The sequence below is a fragment of the Callithrix jacchus genome, chromosome 2, assembly GCF_049354715.1.
Source record: "Callithrix jacchus isolate 240 chromosome 2, calJac240_pri, whole genome shotgun sequence".
Classification (NCBI taxonomy): Eukaryota; Metazoa; Chordata; class Mammalia; order Primates; family Cebidae; genus Callithrix; species Callithrix jacchus.
The window spans coordinates 22,306,729-22,326,803 of record NC_133503.1 but is presented as its reverse complement, the minus strand read 5'-3'; the positions used below and the strand labels follow the sequence as shown (position 1 = coordinate 22,326,803).

The 20,075-nt window shown below is 44.1% G+C and overlaps 1 long non-coding RNA gene across 44 annotated transcripts in view; it reads right to left on the bottom strand.

Annotated features, from left to right (window-relative positions):
• Positions 1–20,075, bottom strand: part of LOC103788949 (uncharacterized) — a 196,391-nt gene that overhangs the window by 92,867 nt on the left and 83,449 nt on the right. The window contains exon 12 of one of the 44 annotated variants that reach the window (XR_013532441.1): positions 1–20,075. This exon is cut by the window's left edge and continues 34,532 nt beyond it. The exons of the other annotated variants lie outside the window; for them this stretch is intronic. This is a non-coding gene — a long non-coding RNA (uncharacterized LOC103788949). 44 annotated transcript variants of the gene reach the window in all.

Here is a 20,075-nt window from a genome sequence, read left to right as displayed (position 1 = left end):
AATCTCAGGTCTCACCCAAGACCTCTTGAAGTAGGATCTGCATTTCACAAAACTCCCAGAGGATTCCCATACAACTCAAGCTGTAGAAAACACTGCTCTGCGTTTAACAGCTGGGCTGAGTCTCTCTCCTCCTTCCAGAAAAGTACTTTTGAATTTGGACAAGAGCTGCTTCCACTTAGCAGACTAAGAAGAGAAGGAGGAAGGTAGCTTTTTGAATAAGGTTTGTTCAACCTGTACCACCTAAGTAAACTCTAAACCAGATTCTTTCTGTCCTTTTCTACCTTCCTTTCTTTTTTTTTTCTCTTCTTTTCTTCTTTTGTTTTCCACTAGAAAAATGGAGAGGGGGAAAAAAGATCCCGCCATTTTCCAACAAAAGAATTTCTCTGCTCCTGTTTCTCTAGTGCCCTTGGTCTTCCTGGGACAATCACTGTGTGTGTGGCCCAAGAGCAGGCCAAGAGCACAGTCCCCTGGATGATTGGAGCCATCAGCTGAGGAGGTAGAAGAGGCTCGGGAAGTGGGAGAAGGGGAAGCCAGAGAGGGCAGCACTGATAGGGCTCTGCAGGGAGCCAGGCCCCACTGAGAGTGCTTCTAAAAACGAACATTCTGGTTCACTTTTCCTCTTCTTTTGCCAAAATTTTCCTTCTGGGAATGGGGCCACAGGAGACTGTTGCCCCCATCCTCAGGCAGCCACAAGGGAGATTCAGAGACCAAAGCTACCCCCTATTGCATGCTGCTGGTATGCACAGACCCTGATAGACGATGACTGCTTTGTCTTATGAGAAGGCAAAAATTAACACGTAATCTTCACAGTCCTTCTCCTATCTGAAAAAAGGATTGTGGCTTCTCCTGATGAGTTTTTCCTCTTCTGCACCCTTTCAGGGAGGCTTCTGCCATTGCTAGGTGGGTTCTTTGGAAAAGAAAAAGGGGAGAAGAGGTCCGAGGACTGGTGATTATGAAAGAAGGCATCTTTTTAGCTAAGTTTTAAGGAAAAAGCATGAGAATAGTTAAATCATGTGAGGGTTGTTGATGAGAGAGAAAATAACTGACAAAGTGTCTTTATAAACTGGTACTTCCCAAAGTACAGTTCCAAGACCACTCCAATAGCATCAGTGTGGTTTGGAAATTTGCAAATTCTCAGGCCCCACCCCAGACCTACTTTATCAGATTCCCTGGCAATGGGATCCAGAAATTCCTTTTCATATGCTTTCCAAGTGATTCTGACAGCTGCTGAAGTTTGAGAACTGTTGTTATAAACTATTATTTCTACAGTGCATGAGAATGGGAGGTAAAAAACTGGAGTTCATTTGAAATAATTTGACTCTTTCTCTGCATACTTTGGCTCTAAGACTGGAAGCTGTGCATCACCAATGGGACAGGGTTGCACTTTTCTTACTGGTGTTCACTGCCTGGAAGGGTGGTCTGATACCATCGATCTTTACCCCAAGATGTTGCCTTGCTCTTGTGCAGAATCGCCCTGCAAAAGCCAATCATCCTGTCCCTGAGTGGATCAGCACTGCTGCTTGGAAAACAAATCACAGGATGTAAATAAAGTGGAAGGACCCATCCTTGGAGGTTTGTGCTCAAAAACTGACATTCTCAAAGCCCTGTTTTTATTCAATAATAAATGGCACATTTAATTTCTGCCCCAGACTGTAATCCTACCTAAAACTATAACCAAAACTGGGCAGAGGCTAGAGGACTGAAGAGAAAATATATTCTTGTGATCCAAGTTTTCTTAGATCTTACCAGGCTATAAATACTGAGAAGTTTCAGAACAAACCCAGATATTTCAGTTTTGACTCTGTCTTGTTCAGAAAGGGGTGCAGCATCCCAAGTGTACCATCAGTGTCTCATGAGATGCTCATCAATTGGGCTTACAATTACCATGTGTCATCTGTTCTACATGGGGTGCCTTTTGCTGGGCACTGCCCTACCCAGTAAGTCTGACTCACTTAATAGGCTTGGAAATAGTTTAGCCAATTTTTAATGGCCACATAAAATTCCACCACAGGGAAGTACCATACTTGGAATACTCAACCCATAGTTACAGCCCTTTCCCATTATTCCCTGTCACAAACAATGCTGCAATGAACACTTGAGTAACAAAAATCTGATGTATTTCTGTGAATATATGTAAATTAAACTCTTGTCAGTGGGTCAAAGAAGATATGCATTTACAGTTGATTGACATTACCAAAATGCACAGCTAAAATATTGCATCCAGTTATCTGCACATTGACTGAATAAAAGCCTTTGTTTCCTCATTCACTTGTCAATACTGAGTACAGTCGCCCTCCGTATCTGTAGATTCTGTATCCATGGATTCAACCAATCTCAGATTGAATATATTTTAAAACATAAATAAATACAAATAGCAATACAACAAAAAAGTACCTATAAAAATAATGCCGTATAACCACTTTTTACATAACATTTACATTGCATTAGCTCTTATAAATAATCTAGACATGATTTGAAGTACACAGGAGGATGTGTTTAGGTTATATGCAAATGCTACACCATTTTATATGAGGGACTTAAGGATCTTTGGATTCTGGTAACTGGAGGGTCCTGGGGCCATTCTCTTGAGGATATTGAGGGATGACTGTTATCAAACATTTTAAAATTTGGCCAATCTGATAGGTGAAAAATTGCACCTTGCTGTTTGGATTTACATGCTTTAATTTGATGAAAGTAGAACATCTTTTCATTCATTTATTGAATATTTGCATTTGCTTTTCTGGGAACTGCCTTTCATATCCTTTGCCTATTTTTCAATTGGCCTGTTCATATTCATTCTTATTAGTTTCTATGAGCTCTTTGTAAAATAAGGAAATTATCTCTGTCTGTTTTATGTGTTGCAAATACCATGTACCACTTTATCATTCGTCTCTTGACTTTGTAGAATTTGCTTCCATAAAGACATTTTAACTTTATATAGGCACATTTACTAATATTTTACTTTATGAAGGCTGGTATGATGGGGAAAGAATAGGCAACGAGGTTACCCACTTCAGATAGTATTTGCTTGCCTGCTTTGTACTTTCTGAAGCCAGAGACTTGGCATTGACACAAGGCTGAAAAGGAGTGGGAGGAACATTGTTCTGGTCCACCTGCTTGCAAGGCTATGACTGCTGCTGGGTCAGCCACTTCCATAGACCTGGAGCAACACCCTTTTCACCTTTCACCTTTGGTGTGAAAGACAGCTGGTTGGTTCATGCTCTTTTACCCTCGTGGAGAATTACCTTTCTGGGGCCTCATCACTCTTCTACAATCTGACCTTGGTGGGGTCACTGTAGGCCATCAAACAAATGTTACAACTGAATCTCCAAGAGAGCAAGTTGAAGTTGTTGTCCTTTTCCTCTCAGGGGGCCACTGTGCTCCTAAAAGTATAGGTGCAAATAGCCCATTCATCTCTCCCCAGCATTAAGGAAGGCCCCCTCTTCCTACTAATGGAGGAGTAAGTAATGAGCCCCTAATTCAACCAAAATGTCCTGGTACAAAATTAATGAACCCACTGATCACACCTTAAATCTTCCAGAGAAATATGTCAACTTAATTGAATCTCTTCCTGGTAGCACTTCAAGAAGTATAAAAAGGGAGGTGACGAACATCCAAGTTCTGTGGGAAAGGACACTTGTGGGCAGGGTGGAAGGAGATGGTCAGCCATGGGCACATCTACGCTGCCCAGGGTTCTGCCCTAGGGTCAGCTCCACTAACTGCTCTCCACTGCCCAGCCCAGCCTGCCTCTAAACATGCCATTTTGATTTTTAAAACCACACCTATGGCAATAGCTGTTAGCAGGGAGGTGCACCAGGCACTGCAGCTGTTTGAATCCCAGGTGGTTTGTCAGAATGGAGTTGGTGAGTCAGGAACTCTACTAAACTCCTTTTGGATCAACAGAAAGGGAGCAATAGAGTTACCTAAGATGGAAAGCTGGTGTAACTCACATCCTGCTCATAACCCTGTGCCCAGTGCCCAGGAAATGGAGATGAATTTTGCTTCTCAGCTCAGTGAGAAGAAACATCGCATTACCTCAAGTCCAATGAAATCTAACTCTTAAGCCCTCACTCACAGGTTGGTGATAAATTCCGTCTCAGGATTTTGAGAGAACGTCTGCCCCCTGAATTCATACCAGAATCCAGGATCTTATTTGGAGATGAGGTATCAGAAGCAGAGTCGTCCTGAGTGAGCTCATCGTGACATGACCATGGCCTTGGAAACATGCTGCTCATTCCTGGGCACTGCTGGGTATTTTGTGAAAGCCACATTCCACTGTGCTCTGAGATCCCAGAACCTCCTGAGGGTGCAGAGTGTGGGTGGAGTGTAGGGCCCTGTCAATTACTGGACTCGCTCAAATCCTGCCGTTTCCTCAGTTGTGATTTTAAAACATGTCTGCACATTCTCAGACCTTCCTCTCATTAAGATGTGAAGCCTACTTCCTCTCCCTTTGAATAGCCAATCCTTGGTGTGATGGGTGGAACTGTGCCTTTCCCCTCCTCTCAGATTCAGATATTAAAACTCTAATCCCCAATACCTTCAGAATGCCACTGTATTTGGAGACAGAGCCTTTGAAGAGGTAATTAAATTAAAATAAGGCCATTAGGGTGGGACCCTAATACAATTTAACTGCTGTCCTCACCTAAGAAAAGGAATAGGTCATAAACACACACTTAGAAGGAAGCCCACTTGAAGACGCAGGGAGAAGATGACCTTCCACAAGCCAAGGAGAGCAGCCTTAGAAAAAACCAACCTTTCCAACACCTTGATCTCAGACTTCTGGCCTCCAGCACAGAAAACAAATTTCTATTGTCCAAGCTGCCTACTCTACTATGCTTTGTTATGGCAGCCCAGCAGACTAATGGCCTTGGGAACTCACTTCTATGGAATAGAATGCAGTCAAACTGATGCTGTGAGACTTAGCCTAAGTCAGAAAGGGTGATGGAGCTTCTGCCTAGTTCTCTCCCAAGATGCTCACCTTTGGAACCTGGCCACCACGCAGTCAGAAGGAAGCCCAGACCCCACAGAAAGGTGTAGGTGTTCTGGCTGGCATCCCCAGCTAGCGGCCCCAGCTCTGACAGCCAGCATTAATTGCCAGGTATGTGAGTTAGCAAAGCATGAGAGGAGTCCAGCCCCAGCCTTCCAGCCACCCCAGCTGAGTGGAGAGAGAGACATGCTGTTCCTGCAGCATCCTGGCCAAACTGCCAATTCGTGAGCAAAATAAATGTTGTTGTTTTAAGCCAGGGCATTTTTTAAAGCAGCAGCAGATAAAAAGAACACCAGTCTTGAGGTATCAACAGCTTGTTCTGCTTCTCTAACCTTAAGGAAGGTTTTCTCTCTCCTCCTCCCCATTTGGAAAGATCCCATATAATCTCCCCTCCATTTGTCTTTAGTTATACAATATTGGCTTCTCTTTCCAGGGGGTAAGGAACGGGGGAGGGGAGGTTTATGCCAGCCAGTGTCTCTTATTAATTTACGCTAATACGGTAATTTGAATGTTCTCCATACAATACGTTTTTATGTCAGGTGGAAGGTAAGGTCCGTAAAAGTAAGCAGGTCACTGCGTTTTGATACAGTGGCGATAAACAGGTGCAGGTCCCCACTGGCCACCTCCGCTCTTGCTTCATGCCTGCTTTGAATTTACATTCAACACTCTGACACATCCCTCCAAAAAACCCAATTCCCAAAGTCCTGGAGATTCATGCAGGCATCATTAAAAGTAGAATTGGAAGGTGGAGAGATGGGTACATTTCCCACTACTCAAGAAAATTTTTGGAGTCTACCATAGACATCACCACCTTTTCTTTCTAGTCTTCCCACAATCTATCCCCTCCCCACAGGTACCCTATCACTGCCACCAGCAAAATCCTACCTCTCTTCCCTAACTTACTACACCCAGCCTAATAAAAATCCTGGGCAGCCAAATAGGAACAGCTTATCATTCCTGGAGCATGCTCCAAAGGCTTTCAGCTCATTCCAACACACTTCCAATCTCATTTTAGCATTGTTACTCATGTTACTTGTTTCTGTTTCTTTCCCTTGAAGCTCAGAGAAATTGGCAAGAGTCGCCCTGTTTTCTCTTCTCTTTGCTGTGCTGTAGAATGCAACCATGGCAGCCCTCCTCCAAAATTCCCATGCCAAAGTCAACAATGAGGTGGAGAACCTAGACCCAGGCACCCTGTGCCTGGTGTCCCAATCTTGTTGTGCCAAAGGGCTTATCTGCAAATGGCACGCAGCACACGTCTCTAAAACAGCAACAAGACAAGGCAAGTGCAAAAGGAAATGCTCCATCATTATCTTTCTTGCTAGATGAAGGGTACTAGAGTCCATTCTTCATCTCGGAAGTGGGCAAACTGTGGCAATCAAACCGGTGGGTAACAACAGGAATGTAGGTTAGTGGAAGTCATCCACCTCGCACAGAGGTAGCAAGATGTAACAACTGTAACGGGAACTTCCAGATCACTTCTGTGACACACATCATGCCGAGCGCTTTATGCACTATCCCACTTAATGCTCAAAACAACCTTATGAGGCAGGTACAATGACCAATGAGCAAATGAAGACAGTCCTCCTGTCTCCTACTCAGTATCAAAGGAATCTGGTCTGAAAAGGCCCAAAAGAAGAGCTGCCTTTTTTTTGAGTATGTGCTAACCCCTTTGAGGAGAGGTCTCTGTTTGGTTGCACACAGCAGCCCTGTGAGGAAGGTATGCTTATCATCCTCACAGAATGAATGAAATGGGTTCAGTAGGTAGGTGGGGAGTAATAAGCTTAATGGGCTGGATGGAATCCAGAGGGCAGGTAAGTCTGGGAGGTCTGTGAATCATCTACATACTGTTGGCAGATTGCTTTTAAGGTTTCCATTTTTCAGTGGTCACTCTTCTATTTAATATTCAACTAGAGATAGTCTGAACCTCTCCCTCTCCACCAGACCACATGAGCATGAGGTATCTTCAGTTTTAGTGCCACTCCCTGAAGAATCCTTACTGCTTTGTCCAAATCCCTTCAGGTGACTTTTTGTCGTCTTTAGACACTGGGGCTTTGCTCATCCTTCTTTGCCTCAAGTTGAACATTTGAGAGCATCTAATGCTCATTACCAAAGTTGGCACCTTCCCAAAACTGACACCAAGTTCTATCCCTCAATGGGGCATGAGGGCCAAGCCCACCTTTTTATACAATTCTATGGAGAAGTGATGGTGCCCTTGGCTGGCACTGTTTGAATGCAGCAGCCGCAATGAAAGTGTCTATCTCCCACATTACCACACGCACACCAGCACCAGGTATTAACATCTTCAACAAGTGAAAAATTGATTGCTTTAAATTTGGATTGCAAAATAAATTTTTTACACTGCAAAGCACAAGACAAGTTCAAGTCAAACATATAACATTAGTTAGAGGGCACACATTCTACATGATGATAATGTTTAGGGTTGTCAGAACAGAAACCATAAAGGTGACCTTTATTAAGTACTTGCTAAGTCCCAGGTACTCTGATAAACACTTTATACACTTTAATGACTACCCTGTGAGGTGGCTATCGTTACTGTCTTGTTTACAGGCAAGGAAGCAGAGGCACAGAGAGATAAAGCAATTTAATGTGCTCCAGGATTTAGCAAACCCATCACAGAGCCAAGACTGCCCCCACTAAGGCAGTGGAGCATCCAAGAAGTGGATGTGCCTTAATCCCTCCTCTGTCACCCACTTTGATGTGATTCAGGCATATTATGTCCATCTCTAAGCCTCCGCTACTCATCGTTAAAATGTTGGAGATCCACCTGGTTGCCGTTAAGACCAAATGGGAAGGGGAGGAAGGAAGAGGTAAAGTGGAGAGGAAAAGAAGAGACGGGGAGGAAAGGGGAAGGGAAGGAAGGTCAAAGTCCTTGATTAATGGTGGCATAAGCTGTAAAAACGTCCAGCACTCTGATTATTTCCACCAAAGCCATTTCTTCAGGTGCACTAGATTCCGGGCAAGCCAGGCCACTGACCGTGGATGTGGAACCTAAACCTGGTCACTTCCCATTCCTGGGCACCCTCCCTATAAAAAGAACAGAGTTGGTTACCCCTAACGAGTCTGTAGAGCCAAAGCATGTGTCATAATGGAGGCCCTAACCGAGTGGAATGACTTGTGCCTATAATCCCAGCACTTTGGGAGGCCGAAGCAGAGCGATTGCTTGAGCCCAGGAATTTGAGAACAGCCTAGGCAACATAGTGAGACCTCATCTCTACAAAATTAAATTTAAAAAAATTAGCTGAACATGGTGGTATGTGCCTGTGGTCCCAGTTACTCAGGAGGCTTACACACATGGATTGCTGGAGCCCAGGAGTTCGAGGTTGCAGTGAGCTATGATTGCACCATTGCACTTCAGCCTGGGCAAGCGAGCAAGACCCAGTTTCTTAAAATAAAATGGGGGTCCCTACTGTCTTGACTCATGCCTTCTCTCCCGTTCCCATCACCTGCCAAGCAGCAGATGGGCCGGTAGCCACCATCGACACCTGCAGGCGGTGGGAGGCCCTGCTGCTGCTCAGGATAAAGGCTCAGGACTCAGTGGTGCTGTTAATACTTCATTGAATTGAGGGAAGGACTTTGATTTTCTTTAGATCGAAGGTCTAGGGGAGGGTTTGTGTTTGTTAAACTATCTCATGCATCAAGGACTGGAATTTCCACTCTGCTACCTGTTTTGTCAAATGCAGCAAGGAATTTTGTACTTTTCTCTCATAGGCACATTCAAGACTGATCTAAATTTCAGATGCAGCAAGTAGTGGTCTTGGTTTCATTTTTTAAGGGTAGTATAAAGGTATTCCATGTCCCCAACAAAATTCTCTCTTTACTAAGCCTGTTGAGAATGACTTTCTTGCTATTATCAATTAATTCCTTTGGACTAGGCTCTGCCCTCTTTGTAAAGAGCATTTTGAAAATGGAAAGTTGGTGATAGAGATAATCCATTAAGTCTCTATCTCATAGTACAAATGACCATCAGACCTCTGGTTTTAATTATTCACCCTACAAATTCAGGAGAAAACTCCTCGACTCTCTGTGACTCTGTTTTCTCAGTTGTGAAGTGGGAATAACGGGACTGTAAAGATTAGCTGACGCAGCCTACATTAAGGGCACAATGCCTGGCAGTCAACACGGAAGTGATGGAAGGCGTGGTGATGGGAGTAGTAGCAGCAGCTGCAGCAGGAGAGGAGTTATTGTTATTCACACCAGAAGCGATGAGAAGTTCAATCACTCCGTACCTGGAAGGGAAAAGAAGTGCTAAAAGGAAAGAAGATAGAAGGCAAAAGTCACCAACTGGCCCATTTTGCTGAGAGCTGCTCCTGGGGACCACATGGCAGATAGAGACAATCAGGATGCCTGTCATCAACTCGGCAGGAGTTAGGTTCCAGGAACCTCAGCGCAGACACTGAATTCATTCACTCTGAATCTTCATAAGAATTTGATGAAGTAGATTCTACTTATAGCCATCATTTACTGAGAAAACGGAGGCTCAGAGAGTTAGGACAACTGGCCTTAAAGGCAAACGGCAAGGAGGCAACAGAACCAGGACCCAAACTATCTCTGTGTGACTTCAAAGCCTAAATGGCAAACTCAGAACCACTGCCCTAGGAACCATAGGCATCATCAAGCAGCTTCATTTCTGCCTATTCCCTGGCCCAGGAGGCTGCCGCGCTGGGGGGTTTATGGGAGTACAGTGCACGTAACTCTTCTCTCTTCAGTCTAGGGATTATAACCTTGCAGCAAGCAGACAAGCCCTGGCCCAGGCAGGGCTAGATCTAACGTCCTGCTATCTGCTTCATTTCATCAGGCTGCTGGCGGCCAAGCACAGGAAATTAAAAGCAACTCGTCGATCATAGAACGCGGCACCCAGTGATCGCAGACAGAATCCATCCCCCTTCCCTCCCACTTCTTCTTGTGCAAGATCATGGCTCTTAGCAGTCAGCTGCTGAACTTGTGCAGGGAGTCAGGCTGTCCTAGTAACCAGGACCCTGGAGGTAAACAAAGGGGCCCTGCCCTCGGAGGGCTTGGAGTCTGGGGAGGTAGGCCCTTTACAGTGTGTGTGTGTGTGTGTGTGTGTGTGTGTGTGTGTGTTCTTGAAAGAGACACAGAAAAGAGTGGTGGCCCCTGAGGGGCAAACTAGGGTCAGAGGCAAAGCCCAACCTTTCCATTTATATCAGTTTGTGTGCTTGAACTTTCTACCATGTGCTTGTGTTAACTATTTTTACAAACAATACATCTTTTAAAGATGAAATAAAATACAGGTCTACATAGAGGATACATTCCTAACCTGTGGAGAAGAGCAAGATTAGAAATGCTTTCTTTCAGATGCTACGCTCGAGCTCTAAAGAACAAAATAAATAAGTAACAAAGAAAGAAGAGGGAGCTCCAGGTACAGGGAGCTCAAGCAAAGGCTTGGAGGTATGGGAGCGCCAGGGCAGTAGCTTGCTGTATGGGAAAGGGCCTAGCACTGGAAGATAAAGGATTGGATTCTCAGTCCTTCTCCTTCCTCCTTCATCTGTAGCGACACACCACAGCACTGCTCAGTTCTAACTGCACGCCTATTGTGAGATTAATTGGAAAGGTGGGGAGTCATTTCGCCTGCTCCTTTCCTCTGTGTCAGCAGCAACACCTCACGGCCGAGGTACCCCGTAAGCATGGGCATCTGCTGTTTTGCTTGCCTGGCATCCCTTCTTCTGAGTTTTGGCAAAAGTACCCCCTTTCCTTCCTTGGTCAAGTCTCCCTCTGTTCTCCCATGTGGTCCTGAGAAGATGGCTGGCCAATCTTGACACACTTACTCCATGCTAACCCAGCGAAGGAGGGTGAGCATGTGACCCAGACTCGGGCCACAGAACTTCTCTTCTAGGTTTGGTCTTGGTGGAAGCCTCTTTAGCATGGGAAACCTCTGGGCCAATTCATCCTCAGGGGGTTGCCCTGAAGTGGGGTCTACTTGTTCTTGCTTATTGGGTCCTGACTGTTCAACTTCCCCTTCAGTACTACGTGCCTCCCAGAATCCTCCCAATAGAACACTCTGTTGGCTTTTTAGCCTGTCCATGTCTGTTATTTACTACCAAAGAACTCCGGTGAGTGCCCCTGTTCTTTAAGAGTCAAATAAAAATATGGTTTGAGACCCCAACCTACACACGACGAATGGCCCTCACCCTTCTGGAGAATTCCTATCTCTTGCCATATTTCACTGGTTTCCAGTGAGTTATTTTAGTTCATTGCTGGTCTCATCATCCTCTGTGGAATGTCTTTACCAACACAAACAAGAAACTCAACAACTTTCTTCAACTTCTTTCTGTTCTACCCCCACAAATAAAACCCACTTACACAAGGTGGTGTGTGTGCGTGGTGTTTGTGTGTGTGCGTGTGTGTATGTCTTTGATAAAGAGAAAAATACTTCACACACAAAAAAGTACAACAAAAAGTTAGACAACTCTGTTCTTAAAAACTTTAACCAATGCAAATGTCAAATTCTAGTTTCTCTCTGCTAGATCTTTTCTGCCTCTATTTTTTCTTTTTCTTGAAACCCTCTCATCCAATGTTATGCAAAAAAAAAAATTCTTTCTATCACTTTGTCTCAACTTACATTATGCAAAAAAAATTCTTTCTCTCTATCATTTTGTCTTCTACTGACTTTGCTCTCAGGATTTCAAGGCAGTTTTCTCCCAAAAGAGAATTCTGGGGCTGGGTGTTAACATACTTCCATCCCATTACAATGATTTCTGCAGACAGAAGATTAGAACAAGGCCAAATGACCAGTTGTGGCACCTTTCAGTCATAAGTGCAATTATTCTGGGTACAGTAAGAATGCCAATCCTTCTTTCTACTTTAATTCACATTCAGTTAGATGGAGCAATAATCTCTGTAAGCCTCTTTCACAGGCGATGATCATCTCTCTCCAGAGGCAAGGAGCCCTCTAGGGGAAGGAAGTCATCAAAATTAGAGCCACAGGCAGCTGAGGACAGGGCCAAGGACCAGCAGGGATTCTGGACATGGTGGGTTTCTGGTTGGCACCAGGGCTCTTCCCCTGCTGAATTTTTCTTTTGCAACTTTGTGTGTGTAAGCCCAGTCACCATACACTCAGGATCCTGAGAGTGTGAGATCTACATGGTATTTGTCTTTCATAGTGCCCACCCAAACAGTGATTGGCGCTGGATACACAGTGGGTCACATGCTTACAGAATTAGCTTGTAGAATTACCATGTCCACTCTCAGAACCCAGAACGTATCCACTCCCAGAATTAGCATATGCTTGTAGAATTACCATATCCACTCTCAGAACTCATACTTCTCATAAATCGTTCATTCAACAAACCATATGAAATCACTTCTCTGTGCTAAGCAACACGGGAAAAAGCAAAATAATTCCCAACTCCTGTCCATAGGAGTCTAAAAATCTAGTAGAGGATAGAGAGAAGAAGCAGGCAATTATTCAAAGGTAAGATAAGTACCGGGTCCTGGATCCACTCATCAAGTGGCTATTGAACTTCTCTATGTATTAGGCTTTATCAATTACCTAGGATTCGGGGGAAATAATGCACATCTCTGTTAAAAAACAAAACAAAACCTGTGAGTTTGATTGTGCATTGGGTGCCTAGAGGACAGGAAAAATGGACAGGAGAAAATTCCCAAGCACCTAACACAGTGCCAAGCACAAAGAGTCGCACAGCAAATATTTATTGAATGAAAGCTGACTAAAACAAATAATTACAGAACATGATGCAGACTATGGCAGAAGCAAAAGTGGACTGTGGCTGTTTGGAAATCAGAGAGCATCTTTTAAAAGGGAGATGGCATGTAAACCTTGCTGAGCAGGAATGTGCCAGAGGTAAGAGAGAGGACCAGGGTTTCAAGAACAGGGACTGGCCCCTATGAAGGCTCTGAGGCACAGACCACTGTGACCCATGGAGAAACGGTCTGTTGAGAAGGAGTGTGAGCTTGGTGGGGATGATAGGGAATGGCCAGTAATGGGGTTGGAAAAATAAGGCTAAGGCTATATCCCTGAGGGATTTATGACATATGAACACTGGAGAAGCAAGTGGACAGCCGCTGCTCCTCTTCATCTGCACTTTCATAGCAGAAAGTAGAAGGCACCTCTCACCTACTTGATAACAGAGGAGGTGAGAATGTGAGCTTTAGAATCAAGTGGACCCTGGGTTCAAATCCCATCTCTGCTACCTTTTAACAGTGAGCTGTTGGGCAAGTAACTGAGCCTCTCTGAACGTCAATCATTTCATCTCCAAAACAAGTATCATGACATTAACTTCAAGGGATTGTTGTAAAGAAATACATAAGGAAAGGTATGTAAAAGCTTGAATAGAGTGTCTGGCTTACAGTGACTATTAATAAAGCATTGTTTTGTTATTGTTATTATTGTAATGATTATTATTCCTGTAATTCTATTTGGAATAATGTTACTACTCCTCTATCCTTTATTGCCTATACTGCCTATATTAAATTTGAGACCAGTCTTTTCCATGTTTATTATCCACAGGGCAAGTGAATTTAGAGCCATTACTTGATGGTAAGTGGGGATCACTCAGGTTGGAAGGAACCTCCAAGAGTATGTGGCCCCACAGACCTCAATTCACCACTGAGGAGCCTGAGGTCCAGATACCAAAGGCTAGGCCCTGGTCCCACAACAGCTTACAACAGAGAAAACTGGGCTAACCCCTAGGCCTTCAGGCTCAGATCTACACCCTCCAGGTACAGCTCACAGTCTCCCATTTAACCCCGTTGCCATGTCAACAAGGCCAAGATTAACATCTACTGCAAATGCCAACCTCTCAAGGCACCTATCATCAGAGAGCCCTGCACGCCTCACCAGGCCCACGGAGCTGGGTTTGCTTTCTTCACACTCTCTACAGCATCCACAGGGTGCTGCTCAAGTCTGAGAACAGACTTTGCCCTGGAGCCCTCAAAGAGGAGATGAGGGGCCCCTCCCAGCCAGTGTCAGCTTGCAGTGGGAACAGAGCCAGGGGCAAGGCCAGAGCCAAGCTGCCACCGGAATGTTGTTGCTTCCCCAGGCTCTCATCCCCAGCAGAGGTGGTGTAAGGCTGTGGCCAGCCTTGCCATAGCAGGGGGTGTGTTTCTCACCAGCAGGCCTGGAAGGGTTGCTTTGGAGTCTGTCCCTTCTCTGTCATTTGCTTCAGGCTCCCACAGGTGCCCAGAACTGCCCCCTTGGTCAGGGTCACGGCTCTCCTCTGGAAAAGAAGCTCAGAGGGAGACCCTCTGCAGGAAAGGAGGAGCCTGGCTTTTTCTAGAACTCCCTCAGTAGCTCTCAAAACCTTTCACTGAGGGATTTAACGGGAGGACTCACACGGCCTGAATGAGCCAAGCCAAGCACTCATCTTCCATTCTGTTCCCTTTGTGTGACTCAGAATGCCTGCCATACCCACAGTCATATTTAAATAAATATTTAGCAAACGAAGTTATTGCTTCACCATAAGGAAAAGCAGTTATTTTCTGCACCAGAAATTATTATTCTCTACTCACAGCTGGCCAGACCGGGATGAGGTTCCTAACCCATAGGTAACCAAGATGTCAGCCCATGTGCGAACCGTGGTCTGGCCAGCAGGACTATCCTGTGCTGGGTGGTACTGACCCTCTGAGCCAATCAGATTTGCTTTCATGTCTTACTGTATTTTCTGAATACACATCGGGACCTTCCATGTGCCAAGCACTATGCTAGGTTCCAGTAATACAAATGCAGAAGGGGCTTTGTACCCAGACCGCTGTGCTCTTAGAAGGAGCTCAATATATGAATCCCTTCCTTATTAGCAACTTAGACTAATTGTCGGGATTTTGTTGTCACATATACACAACTCTCATTTATAATGTAACAGTTACTTTAAATAAACGAATTCATTTATCAGAACCCTCGAATTCAAGGAACAGAAACCTAACCCAATCTGGCCTAAAGAAAAATCAGAAATTTACTGGCTCATATCCATAAAGGCCAGGTCTAGAGCTGTCCTCAGGAAATTACATGATAATATTGTCTCTCCCTCTCTCCTTCCTCCCCTATCCCATCTCACTCCATGTCTCAGATCTCCACCTCTCTCCATGTGTTGGACGCATTCTTTCCTCACATAGCAGAGCTTTATCCACACAGCAGGAGACCTGGCATGAGCAGCTCCCGGCTTCATCAACCTAGATTAGCAACTCCCAAGGAAACAATGATTTCTCTCTCCCAGCACTCACGTAAAATTCAAGGGAAGAATACCAATAAACCAAATGTAGGTCATGTGGCCATCAAGGAGCCAATGGCTGTGGCAAGAGGCATGAGATCCTGTGATTGGTCAAGCCTTGGTCACATGACACAGCTTCCCCACCAAAACCACATGGTGCAAAAGAGCAGTTCCTCCAAGGAAGGAGGGTGCCTTTCCATGGAAAGGAAGAACATGCTGAACAGGATGGAGGGGAGGAGGCAGAGAGAGATGTCTGCTACACCAGAAGGAATAAAAAGAGAAACTGTTATTATCCAAAAGAAAAGGTAGAAAAGGCCTTTACCAAAGAGTAGTTTTAGGATTGTTTCTAATGGCCAGCTTTATTAGAATACAGAAGATTTTGTTATGCTTTAAACTATTTAATGAGTGGCAATTTTCATAAGATATACAGAAGGGGTGAGTCGGCACTGAACGAATACAGTGACAGAGGGCAAACCAAATATCTTTGAGAAAGGAAGAGCACTCACATGCGTTGAACATTTATTGGGTGCAGTGCCTTGTTATGCAACTCTGTTGCTATCCTATGAGGCAGGCACTATTGTTTCCCTCCATTTACAAGAGCAAGAGCTCATGCTCAAGGAAATTTCCAAAAAAAAAAAAAAAAACCCTAAAAAAACACAAAAAGCCTCACTGATGGTCCCATGGCTAGTAAGCGTGGAGCTGGGATGTGACTCCAAGTTCGCCTGATTCCAAAGCTCATGCTCTTTCTACAAGTTCAGTCTTTCCAAAGGCAAAATGCAGTCCTGCTGAAAGGTGGAGAGATGAACAATGAGTCCCTCCTCTATTTATAGACAGAGAACAAAACCAGACAGCCCAAAAGGGCAGAAGTGCCAAGAAGGAAAATAGTTTTTCTGAGTCCTTTATGAGAACATTTTTTATTCCCAAAATGGAGATGGTGCTGGAAAGTAAGATTGCCCAACATCACGGACTCCTGCAGCAGCCAGGGTAATGGCGGTCAAGAAAGGGCAATGGATTCATCACCCAAGGGTCATCAGTGGCCTGAAAGAGGCTGCTTCAGAGAGGATCATATCCAGACCTGATATTTCAAGCGGTTTATAGCAAGCAACTGGTCGAGAAATGGAAGCTTCCAAAGTAGACCTACTCATTTAAGAATAGCAGTAAATATAATGATATCTGCATGTTTTCAAATTACAGGGAAGCAATGAATCAAGAAGAAAAGTTTTAAAAAAAAATCAGACTTTAATAAAATTGAGTGCTTATCTTATTTTGTAGATTGAAAAGTGCAAGAAAGAACATCTCATTAAAGACAAAAATAAAAATTCAAATTAACTGGACCAGCTGAGACTCTGCACTGGGAAAACATGAGTCTGAGCCACTACAGGGCTCTCAGGGAGTTGTGTCTTTCCTAAGACACTATTTGTCCACCCTTTTCTTTGGGCAACAGATGCCCCTCCTGACCACATGGGTTGTCATATAAATGGTCTGGCCACTTGTGATACTTCCTTCCACTGGAAACAGTAAGTTGACCTGATGTGACTCAAACCAAGACAGCCAGTTATCTCTCTAGGATTGATGGATGGGCACCGGAAGGGAGAGCAGTCTTCTGTCTCCACTAGATTGTGAAACTGGGGTCACCCAAAAGAATGGCATACACAGCCCCCATTCATGAGCAACCCAGATTAGCAATGGCCTGGGCAAACAGGATTCTCTCTCTCAGCATCCATACGTAAAATCCAAAGGAAGGATCTCCTCTGGACATGTGAAGGAAGCCCATTCATAAGTAGGAAAAAATGAGGCCAGTCCAAAGAAAGATGGAGAGAGAAAAAAAAAATAACATCCTTCAAAACTCTGAATCTAGCCAAACCTGATCCCCATCCCGGACTTTTCCCTTTTTTTGGGCCTTAATCAAGAGTTCAATTGTTTTCCTTTTTAGCTGCCATAGATAAGTGAGAAAATGTGCTTTTTATCTTTCTGCATCTGGCTTGTTTCACTTAACATAATGACCTCTAGTTTCATCCATGTTGTTGGAAATGACAGGATCTCATTCTTTATTATGGGTGAATAATACTCTTTTTTTGCATTTAAGAAAGTTTGAATTGGGTTTATCTGGCTGGCAGCCAACATAGAGTTCACTAATGTAAATCCCACTGAAGCCTCAATCAAACCTCCATAGGTTGTCCTGTGAATGGAAATTAAAATTTTGATGTGCTGGAGCCACTGAGAATGAATATAATTTTTTTGAAAACACATGGAGCTCTGTCCTCAAGAAACTCATGGTCATGGGAAGTTCTTTTGCTTTCCTGCTACAAATAAGAAATCCCTCAGAAAGGTTGATGATGTCAGTGTACATATCTGTGGTGGGAGAGGGGATGGCAGGGGAGACACAATCCTCTTCCCAAAGGGAAATAATTACGACCAAGCTGACTACTACACTTGACAGATACACACAGAAACCAAAGGGAGGTGCACAGAGTTTTGCATGATTCTCATTGAGACACATCAGCCCACCTGGAGCCCCTCAGTGGCCTTCCAGATGTCTTTTCTCTCTTGCCTAGCTTTTCCTCCCTTTCTTGGGATTCCATTGTCCTGTTGCCCTTTTGGGATCCTCTGCCCTCCCTCCAGGGCACCCAGAAAACCAGCTCCATTGACTCCCACAAGGAGCTGAAGAGAATTGAGTCAGATTCCTCAGGGAAGGGGGCTTTGGGCCCTTGGGTAAAACATCAAAAGCTCAGCAAATTTTTCCCTAACAATGCCGTCTCTTCTCTCACAGCACCTTTTCCATTCACAACTACATTTGGAAGTGTTTGTCTCTTTTCTCTGTCTTACCAAAAGCATTTTCCCCAAAAGAGGGGTGGGAAGAAAAAGAAAATTAGAGAGGCACCAGTGCTCAGGAAGAGTCTTAGAGCTGTCCCACAGGGAAGGCCATCGGGCGGCACAAACTCAAGGTTTCTGGGCAGTCGCCCTTCCCTCCCTCCACAAAAGCAATACGCCGTCTTATGCTTGGAACATCACTTCCAAAGTGTAAAGCCATCCTGTACAGCTATTAGATGCCATTTTTAATGGTCTCTACTCCAAAAAGCTCTTTGCATACATAGTAGACCTGCAATAAGGAGGGTTTTTAAATGAACGGATTCCACCAGTTTATGGAATTATTTTCAAATTCAGAGATCCCTGCGCTGTCTTCCACAGGCTGCTGGTGAAGAAGTGAATCGTTACAACCCTTCTGGCAAGTCATTTGGCAGTGTGCTTCAAAAACCTTAAAAATGTTTTTTTTTTTTTTTCAACCCAACAATTTAAATTCCAGAGCATGAACTAGCTCCACCATTTACCAGCCATGTGATTTAGGCTCTCTGAACCTCAGTTTCCTCATCTCTAAAATGGGATAAAATCATAGGCTGGCTGTGAGGATTAAATGAAATATATGGAATGCCTTAGATGATGTTCAGCATATGTTTAAATGCTATGGAAGTATCAGCTAAGTAAGTGATCAGAGAGAGAAGTAGAAATACATCTCAGTATTATTTTAATTGGCAAAATTTAGGAATATGTCTAAGAATGGATTGTTAGCCAAACTATGTGCATCCATAAGATGAAATATTACATGCCCATATTAAAAGAATATTTAATAATATGGTAAGATGTTCATAATATATCATCAGGCAAAAAAACTCAGGTTTTGAATAACATACACAGTACAATCTGAATGTCAATATAAAAGGTAAATACTTCAAAGTATTATTGGCAGGTATCTCTAAGCTGATGGTTCAACCTTTTCTGCAACAGAATCACCTGGGGACCTTAACAAAACTATCCTGCTGTAAGGATACCACGCCTAGAAATTCTGATCCAATTGGCCTGGGCTGTGACCCGGGCCTCAGGATTCTTATTTTCTTCCACATGCTTGGATACTTTCCCCAGATTACTTCCCCAAAGTTTTCCAAAATAAACATGTATCGCTTTTATAATTAGAAATTAAAACCATAAATGCTATTTAAAAGACATTTCAATTACCCCTATGAGAGTGGCTGACTAAGCAATTATTTCAGTGACTGGCTTACCAGATCGTTTTCTCTCAGGGAAAGCTGGAGGTTGGCAGAGAAGGGAGAGGCAGTTTCAGAATATGAGTCACTGCCCTCAGGAACACACTTAGGAGGGGCACTAGATGGTGACGGAGGGTGTGGGGCTTAAGATGAGGACACTGGCCACTTGGGGGGCCAAAGCAGGAACTGAAGAAGTCCTCCTGACAGGCTTTATGGGCTGAGCCTGGTGCACAGGCTGCTTGGTTATTTATGACCCTTCCTGTCTGAGGCCTTGCTCGACACCCCTTGTGATACTGGGGTTTCATTTATGTATGTCAGCATCGTGTTTTCTTCTTTCCAGCACACAGTCTTGATAAGGGCCAGGAGGAACGGACACAACAAGGAGAAAGGAAGCCACAGAAGGTCTTCGGCTGCTAAAAAAAAATGTAACTGACGAAGAGTCCAGGGCTGTTGGTATTTTTCTTCCTCTGTGTCTAATATTAAAGGCTTTGGGTCTGATGACTGAGTTTCTCCAGCTGACATAGCATTCATTTATTTTTTCCCATTCATTCAGCAAGTCCTCCTTGAGCTCTTATTATGTGCCAAGCCCCGTGCCAAGTACTTTTCATCATTTAATTCTTATCTAGAGGCTTAAGCAAATGACTCAAGTACTATGATTAGCTTGCCTTTTGCAGATGAAAAATTTGAAGCTCAGGGACGTTATAGGCCTAACGTTGCCCAGCAAGTTGTTAATCATATCATCATCATCAGAATAGTTATTGATTATCCAGAATGTACTTTGTGGCAGGCACTGTACTGAGAGCTTTAAGCCCATTTGTCCTTAACCACTGCAACCCTGCAATAGCC